Consider the following 19486-nt stretch of genomic DNA (forward strand, 5'->3'; position numbering starts at 1 on the left):
TTCTTAGGACTGGGAGGAAATACTAAATTTTTAATAGTGATTATCACTGGCTTGGGGTTGAATGATTTTTAATTTCCTTTTTATAGTCTTATATTTCAACAAAATTTATACATTTTATAATGAATTTATTTTTGAAATACAGTAATGAATACTAGCAAAATACATGATTTAATAAGCAAAAGGTAGTGTGTATATTGTTAACTTGTTAAGAAAATGCACACATAAGAGAAAGTACTGGAAGAAAAAACAAAAATGGAGTGGTCTTGGGATGTAGACTTGTGGGTAGATTTTAAATTTTCTATTTAACAAAGTTTTGGTAATGTGCTTATAATATGAAATCCTAAGAGAATCAGTGGCCACTTAAGTAGCATATTTTGAAGCAGTGGTTTAGTTGAGAAATTGACAACAATTAAAGAAGCTTAATTAAATGTCACAATTTAAGCTGCAGCAGAGGATCTTTCCCATTTTCTGTCTGGTTATGAAACATAGATGATGTGTAGGGTAAGGGAGTAAGAGAAGTTAAGATTGATTGTTACCGCTTCATTGGGCTTCTGGATAGATGATGGTGCTGTAAACAGTGAATAGCCAGAAGAGGGAAGCGCTTTAGGGATAAATAGTAGAGTTTCATAGATTATGGCCATGTTTTCAGTGTGGGACATTTCAGGAGGATGTGATTAGCAGACAGTAAGACTTTTTACTACTTAGAACAATATGGGATTAAGCTACGGATTTTTGAGTCATATCTACTGAGATGGTTCACTGAAGCATGGTAAATACTAGTACATTCAGAATTAAAGAATTTTGATAATATGAGCAATGAGGGAAGAAACTGCTGCTTACCAATTTTTCTTTTCATCAAAATCTTGGTGTATCACAGTTGCTCTTAATAGTGACAGCTTATAGATTGGAAGGCAATGAAATGGTCTTAATGACTAATATATACATATGTATTATAGTTAGGATCCAGTGTAAAACAAGTTAAAAATGTTTTCCCTTCCAATTCTCTGGGTTGAGGTGAAAAAATTGTTTCACAAGGGCAAATGGAAAAGTGAAAGTATGCTCAAGTGGTATTATTGACATTTTATTGTCAAATATTGGGTCCAAAGCTAAGTTCTCATACTTTTTAGAATTTAGCTATATGATAACATATGTGTACATTCATAAGTTTAGGAAATGGAATGTATATTTGTATGTATAAATATCTTTTTCTACTATGCCAGGAACTCTGTTGGTAATTTCGTGTTTGAAATGCTACTGTAGGAAGCATTACATTTATTATAATATATGAAAGCTCTCCTTTAAAACTGCTACTCCTAATAGTAATAATAATTGCTACACCATTTGTTGAGTGTCTACTAAGTTTGTTAAGAATATCATTTTACAAGTTAGAAACCAAGCTTGGTGGTAGATGTGGGATTCTAGCTCAAGTCTGATTTTAAAGTTCATACCGTCGCTGCTCTTATACTGAGATTTTTTTTTTTGGTGATGTGAGTTGTTGAGATCCATGTTCATTAGCCTAGTCTACACCCTACCTGCCCATCAGTTGGGCTATGCATATTTAAAAAGTGGTATCTTGAATTTTAGATCTCTTAGGACATATTTACCAAAGACTGCATTTGTAGTGTAATAGATTTTTGTTCTTTGACTTTTTTATCAGGACTTGGAGTGTTATTGTTAGTTTGTGATTTGACCTAATTTTATTTATAAAGGAGTGATTACTGGATTGTAACATTTAATAAAATGTAACTGAAAGGAAATGAAGATGGACTACACTTAGAAATGGTTGCAATGATTAATAGATTATATAACTTGTCAAAATGACAGTATGATTTATCTAGTATGTATATTTTAATTGCCTCCATTGTGTGAAATTAAATGCAAAAAATGGTCTTTACAGATGGAATATTAAGTTCTATTAAAACTTGGTACATTTATTTTCTCTAACTTCTCTCATCTAACAGTTTTCATCATCATGTTTTCATAATTGTGAATGACTCATATTTAGAAATTTTATTTCTTAAACCTATAGTGATCTGACATTTTTGATAATTTTAGAATAATCACAATGATAAATTATAGAAGCAATTTTTAAGAGTTGTTGAAAATGATAGTGTATGCATATGTGTAGAAAATTTCTGGAAAGATACATAAAACACTTGATAGTGGTTACATTTAGGAGAAAAAGATTGAATGAAGGGAGGTACAATCTTACATCCTTTTGTACTGGTATTTACGTTACATGCTCTGTACCATTTGAATTTTTTAACAGTGATCTTATGAAAACTAGTTATGGTTAATAGCACAGGACATCTGCAGATCTACAGGCTATGGTTGTAGCTGTAGTTTTCTTTGTACTATTTCAAAGTATATAACATTTACTTCTTCCTTTTATTTATCAAATAAGTTTATTTGCCGTTCTTTGTTTTTATTATATCCCTTTATTCTCACAGAAATACCCTATCTTTCAGAAGTCCGTATGGTTCCCAGGAAGTTGTGTTAGAAGCCCTTTGGGACCAGTAGAAGATTTACTCATTTGCAAATCATGACCCAGTAGATAGTGAGGTTGCAAACTGTACATGAATTTGGCTTTTTATTCTCTACTGTCATTATAAAGGATATTCCTGAAGCTCTGTGACCTTCAGGATGTTACTTAATTTCTGAGTCCTTTTTTTTTTTGTCTTTAGTTAGACATTCATTTTTATATATGATCATGTCCCACGACTCTTCCTAATCTCTGATTTTACAATTTCATACCCATTTCAACTCAAAAGACGGTTTTTTTTTTGGTGATGTGAGTTGTTGAGATCCATGTTCATTAGCCTAGTCTACACCCTACCTGCCCATCAGTTGGGCTATGCATATTTAAAAAGTGGTATCTTGAATTTTAGATCTCTTAGGACATATTTACCAAAGACTGCATTTGTAGTGTAATAGATTTTTGTTCTTTGACTTTTTTATCAGGACTTGGAGTGTTATTGTTAGTTTGTGATTTGACCTAATTTTATTTATAAAGGAGTGATTACTGGATTGTAACATTTAATAAAATGTAACTGAAAGGAAATGAAGATGGACTACACTTAGAAATGGTTGCAATGATTAATAGATTATATAACTTGTCAAAATGACAGTATGATTTATCTAGTATGTATATTTTAATTGCCTCCATTGTGTGAAATTAAATGCAAAAAATGGTCTTTACAGATGGAATATTAAGTTCTATTAAAACTTGGTACATTTATTTTCTCTAACTTCTCTCATCTAACAGTTTTCATCATCATGTTTTCATAATTGTGAATGACTCATATTTAGAAATTTTATTTCTTAAACCTATAGTGATCTGACATTTTTGATAATTTTAGAATAATCACAATGATAAATTATAGAAGCAATTTTTAAGAGTTGTTGAAAATGATAGTGTATGCATATGTGTAGAAAATTTCTGGAAAGATACATAAAACACTTGATAGTGGTTACATTTAGGAGAAAAAGATTGAATGAAGGGAGGTACAATCTTACATCCTTTTGTACTGGTATTTACGTTACATGCTCTGTACCATTTGAATTTTTTAACAGTGATCTTATGAAAACTAGTTATGGTTAATAGCACAGGACATCTGCAGATCTACAGGCTATGGTTGTAGCTGTAGTTTTCTTTGTACTATTTCAAAGTATATAACATTTACTTCTTCCTTTTATTTATCAAATAAGTTTATTTGCCGTTCTTTGTTTTTATTATATCCCTTTATTCTCACAGAAATACCCTATCTTTCAGAAGTCCGTATGGTTCCCAGGAAGTTGTGTTAGAAGCCCTTTGGGACCAGTAGAAGATTTACTCATTTGCAAATCATGACCCAGTAGATAGTGAGGTTGCAAACTGTACATGAATTTGGCTTTTTATTCTCTACTGTCATTATAAAGGATATTCCTGAAGCTCTGTGACCTTCAGGATGTTACTTAATTTCTGAGTCCTTTTTTTTTTTGTCTTTAGTTAGACATTCATTTTTATATATGATCATGTCCCACGACTCTTCCTAATCTCTGATTTTACAATTTCATACCCATTTCAACTCAAAAGACGGAATTCATTAATTCTTAAAGTAGTGTTAAAGCAAAATTTCTAGTTCAACAGTTAATTATAAAACCTTAAAAATAAACTTTAATTATTAAAATGCATTTGCAATCTGATGTCTCATAATTGAATTCTAATGTGCTTCATAAAGTCAGCCATATGCATATATAAAACCTTAGTAATAGAGTGGGATTTTGAAATAAAATTTCCAGTAATGACATAGGAATGTCCTCTGTGTGTGTGCCTGTGTGTGTGTTTTAAGCAAATCAACATTTCTATTTTTAATCTTAATACCAGAGAATGGACCTTTTCTTTGTTTAGAATCTCAGAAACTTATGCCAACTGTAGCTTCATAACTAATTATATAAATAATATAATTAAATTTGAGTTATCAATCAAATTTAATTAAGCTATGACAACTTCTTTCACTAACTTTCCTTCATTTGGTAAGTTATGGCGTGAGGAAAATGGTTAGGATCCACACCCTGAGGGTGTGCTGTTTGCAAAGAAGTGTAGAGTACTGAAACGAGGGGTCGCTGCTGTGAACCTGTGTTAAACGCTGAGCTGCTGTGGCCTTCATTAGAGAACCTCCTTAGGTTACTTGGTCTTTTGAAAAACATTTGAACAAAAAATGAAATGTCTTTGTAAATTTAAACTTTTCTGATATCCTCAAACAAAAGGGATGGGATTATCTATTGCTGGAGTCTACATTGGAAGCCAAAAGACTTTAATTTTATTTCCTCTGTAGTTTTCTGAATGAGCTAGAATGAAAGGTTCAATGTGAAACAGAAATGCAGTTCTGAATTTTAATAGTAAAGTGAGATGTAGCGTAAGCAGGGCACATGAGTCCTTTTGCTGGTCTGTGTTAATAAACAAAGCCTGGGTAGCTGCATGCTTGGAAAGCTTTTCTGTGTCCTTGCAATCTTCATCCTTATTGTAGCCACGCAGCTGAGGAGATATCCCCTAAAGAGGCAGAACTTCCCATCCTCCCTCTTCTCCTGTCCCCTTTTTTTTTTTTAAAACTATATACTGGGACATTCAATGGCCTTGCATTGACCAGAAAGACAAAGAGTGCTTTCATGCACAGGGTTTAGCCTCTCCAGTGTGCTGGGCCTTTGTTAGGGCTTGCACTAGCCCTTTCTCTTTTACAACCCCCAGTCTCATTGTTCATACTTTGCAGCGGCAACAGTATCGTTTTGTAGAATTTTATCTTTTTACCTAAAAACAGTTGCAAAAGAAAATTCCAATTTCTTTTAATGAAAAATACAAAGAAAAGCTTAATTTTCTCTTCTGTTTCTTCACTAAAGTATGCCCTGTTACAGCTAAGTGCTGTAGTGCGAGACTTGATCTTGTGGAAATTATTCTGTCATTTAAAAAGTAAAGTCAAATGAACTTTATTTCCTTTTTGTATGGGTGTATCCCATCCAACTCATTGTTGGTGCTTGATATTCATTCATAAAATACAGACAAGAATCTTTTTCATCAGTGTCAGTTGATTTTTAAATTACCCAATGTTTTTATGTTTTATTAGATAATATCAATTGGAGAATTTAGACAGTTATGTGGATTATTCAAAGAATGTCTTTTGACTCAGTTAACAGGCAAAAATTAACAGTGTTGGCCTTTGTCCTACATTTTGCTCATTTAGAAGTAAACCATCAAGATGAACTGTTATTTTTAAAAACATGTTACACTGTGTACATAAACTTTATCAGGCATAGCTAAACTATATTTTATGGTTATTTTTAATTTGCACTAAAGAGTTCTCTTGTGTTGTCATTTTTTTACACAGGTGACTCACCTTTTAATGAAATATCTTATGCACACAAAATTATAGAGACTAATGTAACATATTACTGCACGTGCTACCCCTCTTTGTTGTATTCGTATTCTTAAGAGAGATTTTGGAGAGTTTTGTTGAACCCTAAATGTCTTAATCTGTGTCTTGTGAAAGTTTATGATTTTTTATTCCCTCGTCTGTCACAGATTTTCCCTTTAGATAAGTCATTTGTTAAGGTAAACCTGGCGACACCATAGTTCATGACTCTTGACATTACAGTGTCGCCTGGAAAGTATTTGTGATTGTTTTAGGTTCTATTTAATAATCTCAGTATTGAATATGTACAGTTATGCACTGCATTTTAAAGTCAGTGATGGATCACACATAGATGGTGGCCCCATGATATAACGGAACTGAAAAATTCTTATTGTGTAGTGACGTCATAGCTGTCATAATGCTGTAGGCGCAACACATTACTAGTTTTTGGTGATAACTGGTGTAAACAAACCTGCGCTGCCAATTGTATAAAAGTATAGGACATGTAGTTATATACAGCATATAATACTTGTAATAAGTGACTTCCTGGTTTATGTATTTACTATACTATACTTTTAATTGTTATTTTAGAGTAGACTCTATGAAAAAAGTTTGCTGTAAAGTAGTACGCTGTGTTATGCTGGCAGCAGCCTCATACATCTCGTGTTTACTATATCTCTTGATTTCATCATTTTCTCTTGTGCTAGATTAATCTTGTATTGTTTTGTTCATCATGGCCCCTAAGTGTACAAATCCACTGCTAATGTTGCTAGTAAGAGGTTATGTTGAGTGATTGACCCGGAAACAAAAAAGTACATGAGGACTATTCAGGTGGACAATCAGTGGTGGTTATTGCTCGTCAGTCAGGCTTGTCTCATTCTACCATAGCTGTGATCTTAAAGAACAAGAACAAAGTGACGGAAACTGTTAAAGGATCTGCTTCATTGAGAGCCGTGAGATCAACAAAAGTTTGAGAAAGGCCTATATCAAACATGGAGAAACTTTTGATGACCCGAACTGAAGACCAGACACAGAAGTATATGCCTCTCAGCACCATGAAAATGGTGTCCAAAACCAAAAGTTTGTTTGCATGTTGAAAGAAAAGGTGGGACCCAACTACGATGTTCACTTTACTGCTAGCTCTGGGTGGCTTAAACAATTCGAGAATCATTATTCAGTACATAATGTGAAAGTGAGTGGTGAGTCTTTGAGTACTGATGTGAAAGCAGCTGAAAAATTTTTGGAAACTGATTATATAGGAAAGTTACTTGCCAGAGCAAATGTTCAATACGGTTGAAACCTCCCTGTTCTGGAAATGGATGCCTAAAAGGACTTTTGTCTGTAAGGAGGCCAAGTTAATGACAAGTTTTAAGGCTTCTAAGGACAGGATAACAGTCTGGGGCAGTGTTCGACACTACAAATTTAAAACCTTTGTGATTTGGTACATTGAGAACCCCAGGGCCTTCGAGCATATCGACAAGCACATACTCTTATTGTACTACAGGAGCAGTAAGAGGGCACGGATGACCCAGCTTTTCTTCTAAGATACCCTCCTGAATTGCTGTGCCAGCGAATGGAGAAGTACTGTGTGTGTGTGTGTGTGTGTGTGTGTGCTGTATGGAGAATAACCTATTTTTCAAGATTTTGCTTGTTGTTGATAATGCCCCTTTCATTGGTGATCTTCATCCCAATATCAACATGGTATTTTTGTCTCCAAACACCACTTCTTTGATCAAACCAATGGATCAGGAAGTTACAGGAGCTTTTAAAGCCTTCTACGTGAAGAAGACCTTTGCCTAGGCTATTGCTGCAGCTGAGGAAGACACTGCAATTCTGGAAGGATTCTGACATCTGTAACTACATCAAGAATCTTACTTGGGCATGGGAGTGATGTTGCTAAGGCGTGTATGCATGCCATCTGGAAGAAAACAAGAGGTTTGTCCATGATTTCAAAGGATTTCCCAAGGACGAGGAGGTTGCAAAAACCAACAGTGCTGCAGTTTAAATGACAAACAACTTAAACCTGGATGTGGATGAGGATAACATTGAGGAGTTCCTAGGGGTAGTTTCTGAGGAATTAATTAACGAGAAGTTGTTGGAACTAGAGCAGGTACACATAGCTGAAGAAGAGGCAAGAGAAGAGGAAACTTAAGGAGAAAAAGAGGAACCCCCAAGAAAATTCACAGTTAAGGGTTTAGCAGAAGCTTCTGTAGACCTCGGCAAGCTCCTTAAAAAGTTTGAAAACATATATCCCAACACTGAAAGGTTTTCATTAATGGAGAGGGATGTTATCTGCTTACAAGCAAATCTATGATGAAAAAAAACCAAGCATACAACCATGGACACATTTCTGAAAAGAGTGAGACCTCAGGCAGCTCCTTGAGGAGGTTTTCCAGAAGAAGGCATTGTTAGAGGAGATGACAGCTCTTCAGAGGGACAAGATGTCGAGGTGGAAGACAGTGATAGTGATGACTGACCCTGTGTAGGCCTAGACTTATGTGTGTGTTTGTGCCACAGTTTTTAACAAAAAGTTTAGAAAACAAAATTTTTAAATAAAACTCATAAGGATATAAAGAAAAAATATTTTTGTACAGCTATACAATGTGTTTTAAGCTAAGCATTACTACAAGAGTTGAAAAGTTAAAAGAAGTTCACAAAGTAAAAAAGTTACATTTAAAACTAAGGTTAATTTACTATTGAAAAATGAAATTAAGTCTGCGGTCATGCTACCCTGAGTACGCCTGATCTCGTCTGATCTCAGAAGCTAAACAGGGTTGGGCCTTTTTAGTTCTTGGATGGGAGACCACCTAGGAATACCAGGTGCTGTAGGCTTTAAAAAAAAAAATGAAATTAAAAAACTTAGCTTACACTAAAGACTGCAGTAGTGTACAGTAATGACTTTACATCCACTCACCACACACTCACCAGAGCAATTTCCAGTCTTGCCAGCTTCATTCATAGTAAGTGCCCTTTACAGATGTACCATTATTTTATATATTGCATTTTTACAGTACCTTTCTATGTTTAGATATGTGTAGGTACACAAATATAGGTACCGTTGAGTTGGAGTATCGTAACATGCTGTATAGGTTTGTAGCCTAGGAGTAATAGGCTATATACCATTTAGCCTACGTGTGTAATAGGCTATACTGTTTAGGTTTGTGTAAGTGGTATTTGCAGAATGATGAAATTGCCTGATGGTGCATTTCTCCCTCATAAAGTTGCACATGACTTATACTAAATTTTTAGATTCTAAAGCTATGTTTTCAGATATTCTAAGAAGGGAATGTAATATACAACAGTGAAAATTTACTCACAGTTATATAAGCTGGTATATAACTGGTTGAAATCTGAGGGAAAATATTGGTTATTTTATAATTGGTTCAGCTGCTTTTGGTACTTTATTTTGACCTTTATACTAGAAAGAAAAATTACACTTAGAGTTCTTCATATTAGCAGTGATTTATTGTACACTTATGTTTACATGACACTAGATTAAATGCCTTAAATAAATTCTCTAATTTAAAAATGTATGTCAGCTCTCTGAAGTAGGTACTATTATTGTCTTTATTTTCCAGGCAAAGACACATAACGCTTAGAGATGTTAAATGTAACCCCCCCAGAAATCATACAAGCAGTAAGTGAAGGAAGTGGAATGCTAAAATCAGATTTGTACTCTGGATTACTGGTATGGATAAACTGCCTCCTGAGTTCAGTGCTTTTAGAACTGTTGTAACAAACTTCTTTAACATAGTCTGAAATTAATCTGTTTCAGTTAAATTCCAGGCTTCAAGTTGAAGTATGTTCAAAGTTTTTTGAAACTTAGATGTTGGCTGGTGTTATTGGCTCTAGGTGTTTGATTTAGCTCAGAGCTCTTGGATGATACCAGTGTCACTGGCTTAGTCCGTCTTCATTTCAGACAGAGATGTCATGAAATAGGTGCTTAGCTACTTAAACCTGAAACTAAAGAAAGAGAAAAGAGGGTTGGGAAAAGGAAGAACAAGGAATCTTTGATTTTCTAATGGTTTGAACTACACTGATGAGCGAGGGTCTTATTGGATGGGCCTAGCGTGTAAGATCCTAAGGCGAGGGTGAAGAAGCAGAATTACATGACCATGGGCTGAGGCCCAGATGGACTGGCTACAGTTGAGCAGTAGCTACAGTAGAGCAGGCCGCCATTGCTGCATTCATTTTAGAATCTTACTAAACATGGGCTAACGAATGCACTCTAGCATACATACTAGTTTATTCTTTTTTCAGAAAGCACATTCATAAATAATCATATAGTAGTTCTCTGTCAGTGTTTGTGAAAAACCCTTTGGATTTTTTTCATGACCTCACTTGACCATTTTTATATTAATCTAGCATAACTACATTTATGGGATTCCTTGGTGCCCTTGGAGCACTGTGCTTTTGGCCTGCTTACGTAGATTTACTCTGCTCTAGGAATTTTATTCTGGATATTGATAGCATTGAAATCCTGCTCCTGGCATTAGGGGGCCCTGTGAGAGAGAGTATGATTTTCTTACAGTAGCATACTATGTAGAGGCAGAGGTCAGAACTATTTTAATAATTGTTCTAAGATATTTTTTGCCTTTTTCACTTTATTGACGTATTCATTGATGGTACAGAATCAAAGGTGGGTCAGATGGCTGGCACCCTAGCATGAATCAAGTACCAAACTACTCGTAATGATTGTGTTCTTCTCCAACATGAATTCTTAAAAAAAAAGCACCGGTATCTTAATATCTTTGATGAAACAGTAAAAAGCGTTCATTTAATTAAAAATGGTTCATTTAATTAAATTGATCCTTGAGTATGCATCTTTTTAATGTTCTGTGTGATGGAATGGGAGGTATATACAAAGCACTTAGGTCGCATAGTTGTCCTGTTAATGGTTTTAATGAAAATCACTGTGTGAGTGAGTTTCTGGCAGAACAAGTGGCTTTTTTTAAAAAAAATGTAACACTATTTTTATTTGAAAGAATGATAAACTATGATTATTCAGTCTTGGATATTTAGCAGATATTTTCAAAAATAAATGAGTGTGCCTGTCACTTCAATGAAAACTTTCCAATAATAAAATTATAGGTTTTAAGTAAAAATTAGAATAGTGGAAACTGGTATCTGCCACCATGAGTTTGACTGCTTCTCAATACTTAAAAGACTTCAGGTGAGATCAATGGTGATATTAACAGATTCGATTTTTAATATTATGCAATGAAATGTGTCAACATCTGGAAGATCTGCATAACTTAATGTAACCAATATTTTCAATACACGATGTTACAAAATCATGCAGAGATAAAAGATCCATTGAAAATGTACCATAGAAATAATTTTAATGTAACTATGTATGAAAAGTTAATTGATATGGTTTCAGATTCCATGTTGCACCTGTTTTAAAAACTATCACTTATCAAATTTTAATAGAATAGCAAAAAATAATATGCACAATTTTCAGGAAGGGCTCTTAATTTCCTCCTCCCTTTTTTTAACCACTTATCTACATGAGACCAGATTTTCTTCATAGGCTTCAAAATAACATGTTACAACAGATTGAATGCAGAAGCACATATAAAATTTCAGCTGGTCTTCTATTAAGCTAGACATTAAAGAGATTTGCGAAACTGTAAAAACAATGCTACTCTTTTCCCTAAATTAGAAGAAAGAATTAGGTGGCTTTTTTAAAAATAAAAAATGTTACTGGTGTTAACAGAATTGATTTATTATTGTTGTCCTAAAATAACTTAATAGATATTCAAGTATTTTCTAAGTTTTAATTTCTAATGTGGTAAATATACATGGATATATAACCCATTTTAGCAAAAACTCTTGGTTCCTCAATAATTTTTAAGTGTAAAGGAGGACACTGAAACTATAGTTTAGAAACACCAAATAAGATCTTAGTAATTAAAGCTATAATTTCTGAGCTCTTTTTCTTTTAATTAGGTAATTCTTTTAAAGAAGAAATAAGCTTTCACATAGTAACTTAATAATTTAGTTGCTATAATTATTTGTTAGGGATTATATGAAATGCATGCTTCATGTGTATTATTTAATTTTCCCCAGAACCCTATGAAGTATAAGTACTATTTTTATTCTCATTTACAGATAAAATTGGGTCTCAAAAAACATAAATTGCCCAAGACCGTACAATTAGTTAAGTGATAGAACTAGGATTTGATTCTGGCATCTTGGTATCAGAGTTCACATTCTTAATCACATAAAATGTTTGTCAAAATGGCCTGCTTTTCTCTTACATTTAATGTCAGTCAAAATTAACAGTTTAATCTAAGATTATATTTACTTATATAATATCCTCTCATATTCTCTTTCCTCTTTCATAAAGATTTTTCTCTTCTACTTTTTCTTTTCTAAATATAGCATGGAAGTCAAAGACATAGGAGATAGAAATAATATCAGTTGAGTGTCTACTACTTTTTAAAAAGTGTATATCCTACTTAATCTTTATAATAATAACGTGTGACAGCTGTTACCACTTATCAGGAACCTGGTTTGGAGACACGCAGTGACTTTCCTAAGTTAGGAAATAGAGTGATCAGGATTCAAAGTCAGGTCTTAATTTTTCCTAAAAGTGGTTGTTCACTTTCCATTCTATCTGCATATCCCCAAGCAACATGCATGAGTGGGTAGGGAAAAATGAAAGAATCAGAACTTATTTCTCTGTTCAGCTCTTTCATTTTTTTCTATTCCATTGTCTCTGCATATGTACATAGCCTTTCTCTCCTGAACCTGGGACATCTGAGTTGTTGGTGCCTCTCTTGACTGACTGTGATCAGGCCAACTGGAAGAGCAGCAGGTTATTTAGGATTTAGGTACTTTGATTTGATGTTTGAAGAGATATATTTACTCTTCTGGGAGATGCTTAGGCTGGCTTGAATGCCACGTCCTTTTCCCCGGTCTTTACATGAGAAAGTGACTTTTTTTTTTTGTCATTCAGACCAAGACTTACTTTGGCAGAGTAATCCCTACCCTAAAAGCCTTTATCAAGACAAAAAAAAAAAAAAAAAAGGCAGCAGCAAGCTTTTTTGGATTCTAGTTAGTGTTGGAATGAATTTGGTTATGTGAACTTTTCAACCAGGGATCCTTATAAAAAAAAGTATTTTGGAGAAAGGACATTAACATAAGGAATAATAAGAGTAAACGGGATTCTTTTATACAAGATACCATTTATTGAATACCTACTGTATACTTAGGTATAAGTATTATTTATTTCATTTAATCCTTACAACAGTTCTTTGAGGTATTATTTCCTGTTTCCTTTTATAAATAATAGGGTAACTGAGACTAAGTGAAAGGAAGTAACATGTGATCTCTTGCAGCAAAATAGGGAAGCCAGGAATTTAATCCAGGTATCAGTTGGGAGTTGAAAGGATTTAGGTGAGTGGAGGGAAGAAGGGAAGGCATTCTAGGCAATGGAAATTGCAAGACCAAACAGTCAGGAACTAGCTTGGTATTAGTTATTTAATAGAAGTTTCATTTTAGGGAGTGGGAAATAAAGATTAAATTGAAGAGCTCCTAGGTAGTGGTGGTATTTGAACCACAGGATTTGGATTTGGAGGTAAAAAACAATTAGGGAGCTATTTATTGTTCATTGATGACCGACCACAGCATCGTACAGGAAGATTGGTCTTCTGATATCATACTGTATGAATTGAAGAAGCAGTGACTCTAGTCAGGAAAACCAAGGCAGCTACTACTACAAGTAGAGAATAAAGATCTGAATTGAGGTAGTGGCCATGGCCTTGGGAAAAGAAGGTGAGGCTGGCTGCTAGAAAATTACAGAGGTGGTATAGAGATGAAGTTGAATGAATTTACAGGCTAAAATTGTGTACCAGCAATAAGCTTGAACATTAGTTAATAATTGAACTGCTGTGTTGGAGTAGAGATAGTATAGATTGACCCATTTTAGCCAGTAGGATTTTTTTTTTTAATAAAAAATGTATTTAATGTAGTAGAGTTTTTTGATATATAACATATTGACTTGTTCATGTTAATTTCAGAGCTATATAAAATGAAGACACTAATTGCTACCCTGACTATTTTCTTCAAAATAGTGTTTAAGATTTCTTGCTAAATTCTACTGCTGTCTATCTTTATTTTTAGTTAAGCAAGATCTCATTTTGTACATATTATTTAAATATATTTTATCACATCAGTATGTATCTTGAAATATTAAGATTGTGTAAGTTTTCTTTGCTGCTAATCAAAAAATGACTTAGATAGAATAATTATATGCTTACAAAATCTGTGGTTCGATTGATAATAGAAAACTGTCTCTATTTTACTCTGATAGGATAATATCATTGCCTCTTGATGAATAGTCAAAGGAAGTAAGAGTTTTCCTTTTATTAATTTATTTTAAATTTGTTTTTAATTACAGTTAACGTACAATATTATATTTGTTTCAGGTGTATAACATAGTGATTCAACACATATGTCTTATAAAGTGGTCACCACAATAAGTCTAGTAACTGTCTGTCACCATACATAGTTATTATGATATTATTGACTCTTATTTTCTCTTCCCTGTGCTGTACATTACATCCCTGTGACTAATTTTATAACTAGAAGTTTGTAACTTCTTAATCCCTTCCCTTTTTCTGCCTAATCTTGCATCCCATTTCCCTCCCATCTGGCAACCATCAGTTTGTTCTATATCTATGAGTTTGTTTCTGTTTCATTTGTACTGACTGGTTTTGTTTTGTTTTTTAGGTTTCTAATGTAAGTGAATTCATAACGTTTTTTTTTTTCTCTGTTTGACTTCTTTCACTTAACATATACTCTCTAGGTCCATCCATGTTGTCAACAGATGGCAAGATTTCATTCTTTTTTTATGACTGGGTAACATTCCATTATATAAATGTACCACATCTTCTTTATCCATTCATCTATTTATGGACACCTAGGTTGCTTCCATCCATATCTTGGCTATTATAAACAGGGCTGCAATGAATATAGGAGTGAATATACCTTTTTTAGTTATTATTTTCATTGTTGTTGAATAAATACCCAGAAATAGAATTGCTGGGTCATAGGACAGTTCTATTTTTAATTTTTTGAGGAATCTTCATACTGTTTTCCATGGTGACTGCAGCAATTCACAGTCCCACTAACAGTGCATAATGGTTCCCTTTCACCTACATCATCTCCAACACTTGTTATTTGTTGTCTTTTTGATAATAGCCATTCTGACAGGTATGAGGTGATATCTCATTGTAGTTTTGATTCGCATTTTTCTGATGATAAGTGATGTTGAGCATCATATGTCTGTTGGCCATCTGTATATTGTCTTTAGAGTAATGTCTATTCAGGTCGTAGGCCCATTTTTAAATTGGATTGTTGTGTTTTTGTGCATGCGTCTGTGTGTTTTTGATGTTGAGTTGTATGAGTTAGCTACCAGCTCCTAATCTGTCCATTCATCCCAGTTCTGAGCAACTACTAGTCCCTTTCTGTCTTCGTAGCCTTTTTGGAACATTTCACAAAAATCGAATCATATAGGAAGTAACCTAAATGCCCATCAACAGACAATTGGATAAAGAAGTTATGGTTCATGTATACAATGGAATATTACCCAGCCATTAAAAAAAATGAAATCCTGTCATTTGCAACGACATGGATGGATTTAGAGGTTATTATACTGAGTGAAATAAGTCAGAGAAAGATAAATACCATGTGATTTCAAAACTTATATGCGGAATCAAAGGAACAAAAAGAATGAACTAATCGAAAACAGACTCACAAATATAGAGGACAGTCTAGTGATGAGCAGAGGGAAGGGGGATTGAAGGGTCTGGGAGAAAGTGGTGAAGGGTTAAAGAAGTAGTTAGTACTTAACTACTAACAAATTAGTAGTTAAGGGATGATCACGGGGATGGGGAACACAGCCTAAGGAATGCAGCCAGCAGTAGTATAATGGCTAGGTGTAGAGCCAGAGGGAAGACAGTAATCAGGGGATCATTTCATAAACTATATAAATGTCTAACCAATGTACTGTATACTTGAAACTAATAATAAAAAGGTAAAAAAAAAAAAAATCAAATCATATGTGGTCTTTTGTGACTTTCTTTCACTTAGCATGTTTTCAAGGTTTATCCATGTTGTAGCATGTGTTAGTACTTCATTTCTTTTTATTGCCTAATAAAATTCCATTGTATTGATATATTACATTTTGTGTATGCTTTCATTTATCTGCTGATGGACAGTTGAGTTGTTTCTACTTTTTGGCAGTTCTGAATAATGCTGCATATATGTATATGTAAATACTTACGTATAAGTTTTTGCAAGGCCATATGTTTTCATTTCTCTTGGATATATACCTCAGAGTGAATTGCTAGGTCATAATGAAACTTTTGAGAAACTGTCAGACTGGTTTTCAGAGTGGCTGCACTATTTCACATTCCCAGCAGTGTATGAGGGTCCCAGTTTCTCCACATTCTCACCAGCACTGGCCTTTTTCATCCTAGTAGGTGTGAAGTGTTATCTCATTGTGGTTTTTATCTGCATCCTCCTGGTGACTAATTATATTGATCATCTTTTTATGTGGTTTTTGGTCATTTGTGTATCTTCTTTGGAGAAATGTCTATTCAGATTCTTTGCCCATTTTAAAAAATTAGGTCGTTTGTGTGTTTTTATTATTGAGTTGTAAGCGTTCTTTATAGAGTCTAGAAACAAGTCTTTATCAGACATAATTTGCATATATTTTCCCTTATTCTATGGGTTGTCTTTTCACTTTCTTGATGGTATCTTTTGAAGCACAGAAGTTTTTAATTTTGTTTGTCAGTTTATCTATTTTTTGTTGTTGCTCGTGTTTTTGGTGTCGTTTCTAACAGCCCATTGGCAAATAGAAGTCATGCAGATTTATTCTATTGTAAAATTTATAGTTTTAGCCTCTACATTTAGGTATTTGATCCATTTTGAGTTAACTTTTATAAGACATATTCTTTATGGGTCATAACTAATGTTAAAGGGAATATGGCTATTTCCAAAGCAACTGTATTTTAAATAGTGCATCTTTTGAGAAATCATGAAATAGGGTATAGTTCTAAAATTTTACCATTATTCTTATATGTTATACAATTTATCTTTTTCATTATCAAAAACTATATAGAAAGGATAAAGTGGGAAAAGCATAAATTGACTAACATTACCATATTATCTGCCCTAAAGCCTAAATAAGACAATGCGGAAAAAGATCTTTTTCATTTATTTGTTTTCGTCTTCTGAAGACAGTTGCTTTTGTCTTCTCTAAAGCAGTATAGGTGCAATGGGGTTTGTACTCTTGCTTCCCTTTTCAATGAGGCACTGATAACTTGAGGCTATCACTTTAAGAATATTGCTTATGCTGAGCATTGGCACAGTAACTTTTCTTGGAGTGGAGCAAAGTTTAGGAACATTCAGCTGGGACTTGTAAATGGAACATTAGTGTTTCAGCAACTGGAGGAAGATTCTTCTATTGACCTTTACTTCTTGCTTTCTAACTTGTCAAAAGTCACCTTTCGAGGAGGTACTGCCTACAGGTCAAACTCATGGTCAATTATGATTGCCATAGATTAAAATGTCTCCTGATGAGTTCATGAAATTTTAGTAAAAATCTGTGCTTAAAATTTTATTGGTCCCTTCTTTCCTTTATGGTATAAGTCGGAAACATTCAGATCATTATGTAATTTCCTGATAGATCTTGGATTTCTCTGAAGAAATTTGGTTGCTGAAAATTTTTTATCTGCCTCATTGACATTTAATGTGAAGAGTGTGTGGTGATTACTTTAATAATCAGTTTAGAACATAACATGCTTTAATGCTCTTTAACCTTCAAATTTTAATTCTGAAATTGGTCTTTTTAATGTTTGATTAGAAAAAGAAAGTGGTGAATTAGAAATTTTTTGCATTTATGTTTCTACTTAGAGTCTTAATTCAGTTGTTAAATACCATCTGTCTAATCTTGTTAATGATTTTGCTTTTATTTCCTAATGATATAAATCATAGCAATTTGAACCACAGAAATGTTAAGTGGGTATGCTACTGTATTTCAGTCATGAGTTTTAAAAATTAAAAATATGTTCTGGAGTATTGTACATGCATATTACACTGCTCATTGATTGAATTAGAATTTTAAGTGGTGCTATGAGAAGCTATTTGCTTGTTACCTTGAGCTCAAAGGGAAATAACCATCCAATGATTTCTGCTGGAGATACAGAGCTTGGTGAGAGCTTGGTACTAAGTTTACTGGTTGGCAGAATTAGGAGGAAATATACTGTAGTGTAAGAGCTTTATATGCATGACATTTCTTTGAATCCACCTGTTTTTGGAGAAAATGCCTAGTAGTGCCTATCTCCTAAGCTTTCTAGTGGAAAGGGGGATAACCAGCCTAGTTGCGAATTACTAAATATTAATTTATTTTAAAATTGATATATAATTCACGTACCACATAATTCACACTTTTCAAGTATACAATTCAGTGGATTTTAAAAGAATATTTATGAAGATGTACAACCACAACCATTAAGAATTAAAAGATAAGATTGCTCCGAAAAATAAGCTCCCTTAGTTTCTTGCATTACCTGCCCCATCTATAATAGTGATTGTTCATTTGCCATTGGGAAGATGATTCAATTCGGGCCAAGAATTTGAGACTTTTTAGTTTTAGAGTGACTCTCCATTGATTTTTTTATGAGATGAACTACTAGTTTAGTTCTGTCCTGTAGATAGGGACAACCATATTTTGACCAGGTTGTGATAATGATTTTTTTTTTTTTTTTTACACTATAGTATAAAATATTTTGCCTTTGGACACCTTAATGTAATAGGAAGAGCATGGTCTTTAGATTATAGAGACCTGGTTTGGCTACTTAACTTAAACTTGTTAACTTGGGTAAGTGACTTCATCTTGCTGAGCCTTAGTTGACAGGAGTACTATAAAGTGGTTTAGTGAAGACAACATAGTTGGTTATCCCAAAGACTTCTTTTTTAATCTTATTTTTATAAGACTGTGTTTTTGTTTTAACATAGTTATTTTTTATCCAAATGTTCTTTTAAGAAGCAGTTAATTTATCAATCTACAATATTCTTTTGGTAGTTTATAGAGTGAAATAAGTGAAATCAACATTATCTGTGGCCACGGAAAAGGAATGTTTGTCACTGGACTATTGGCTAAATATATGATTGTCTCTATAGGAATCTTGTAATTATGGTAATATTGTTTGCCAGTTAAATAACTAATAGAAATCAGGAGCCCTAACCTCCTCTCATAAGGTTAAGTGGTGTGGCTCAGTTTTGGGGCCGTAGTACTGAACTCATTTGAGAACTTATCCTCACACAGTGAGAATTAGCCGTAGCTAGAAAAACCAATAGCTGTTGGGTTTGCAGAATAAAGAATGGACTCATATTTTCCATCATTCATGTGACCACAGTGTAGAACTATAATTCAAAGCAAGTTTTATTTCAGCCAGGGGTAATCTTACTTCTAAAAGAGTTGACAAGCTAACATGAAGGATTTTTGTCCTGAAACTTGTTAAGCTTCTGTTTCCTACATTGCAAATACATACATACATCTGTACGTACGTACGTACGTACATATA

The 19486-nt window shown here is 33.7% G+C and overlaps 1 protein-coding gene and 1 pseudogene across 5 annotated transcripts in view; both read left to right on the forward strand.

Annotated features, from left to right (window-relative positions):
* The window catches only part of EIF4G3 (eukaryotic translation initiation factor 4 gamma 3), a 279210-nt gene that overhangs the window by 46942 nt on the left and 212782 nt on the right, over positions 1 to 19486 (forward strand). The window lies entirely within an intron of this gene.
* Positions 8599 to 8717, forward strand: LOC112472967 (annotated as a pseudogene).

This window comes from Pteropus alecto, unplaced genomic scaffold (assembly GCF_000325575.1).
Source record: "Pteropus alecto unplaced genomic scaffold, ASM32557v1 scaffold39, whole genome shotgun sequence".
Classification (NCBI taxonomy): domain Eukaryota; kingdom Metazoa; phylum Chordata; class Mammalia; order Chiroptera; family Pteropodidae; genus Pteropus; species Pteropus alecto.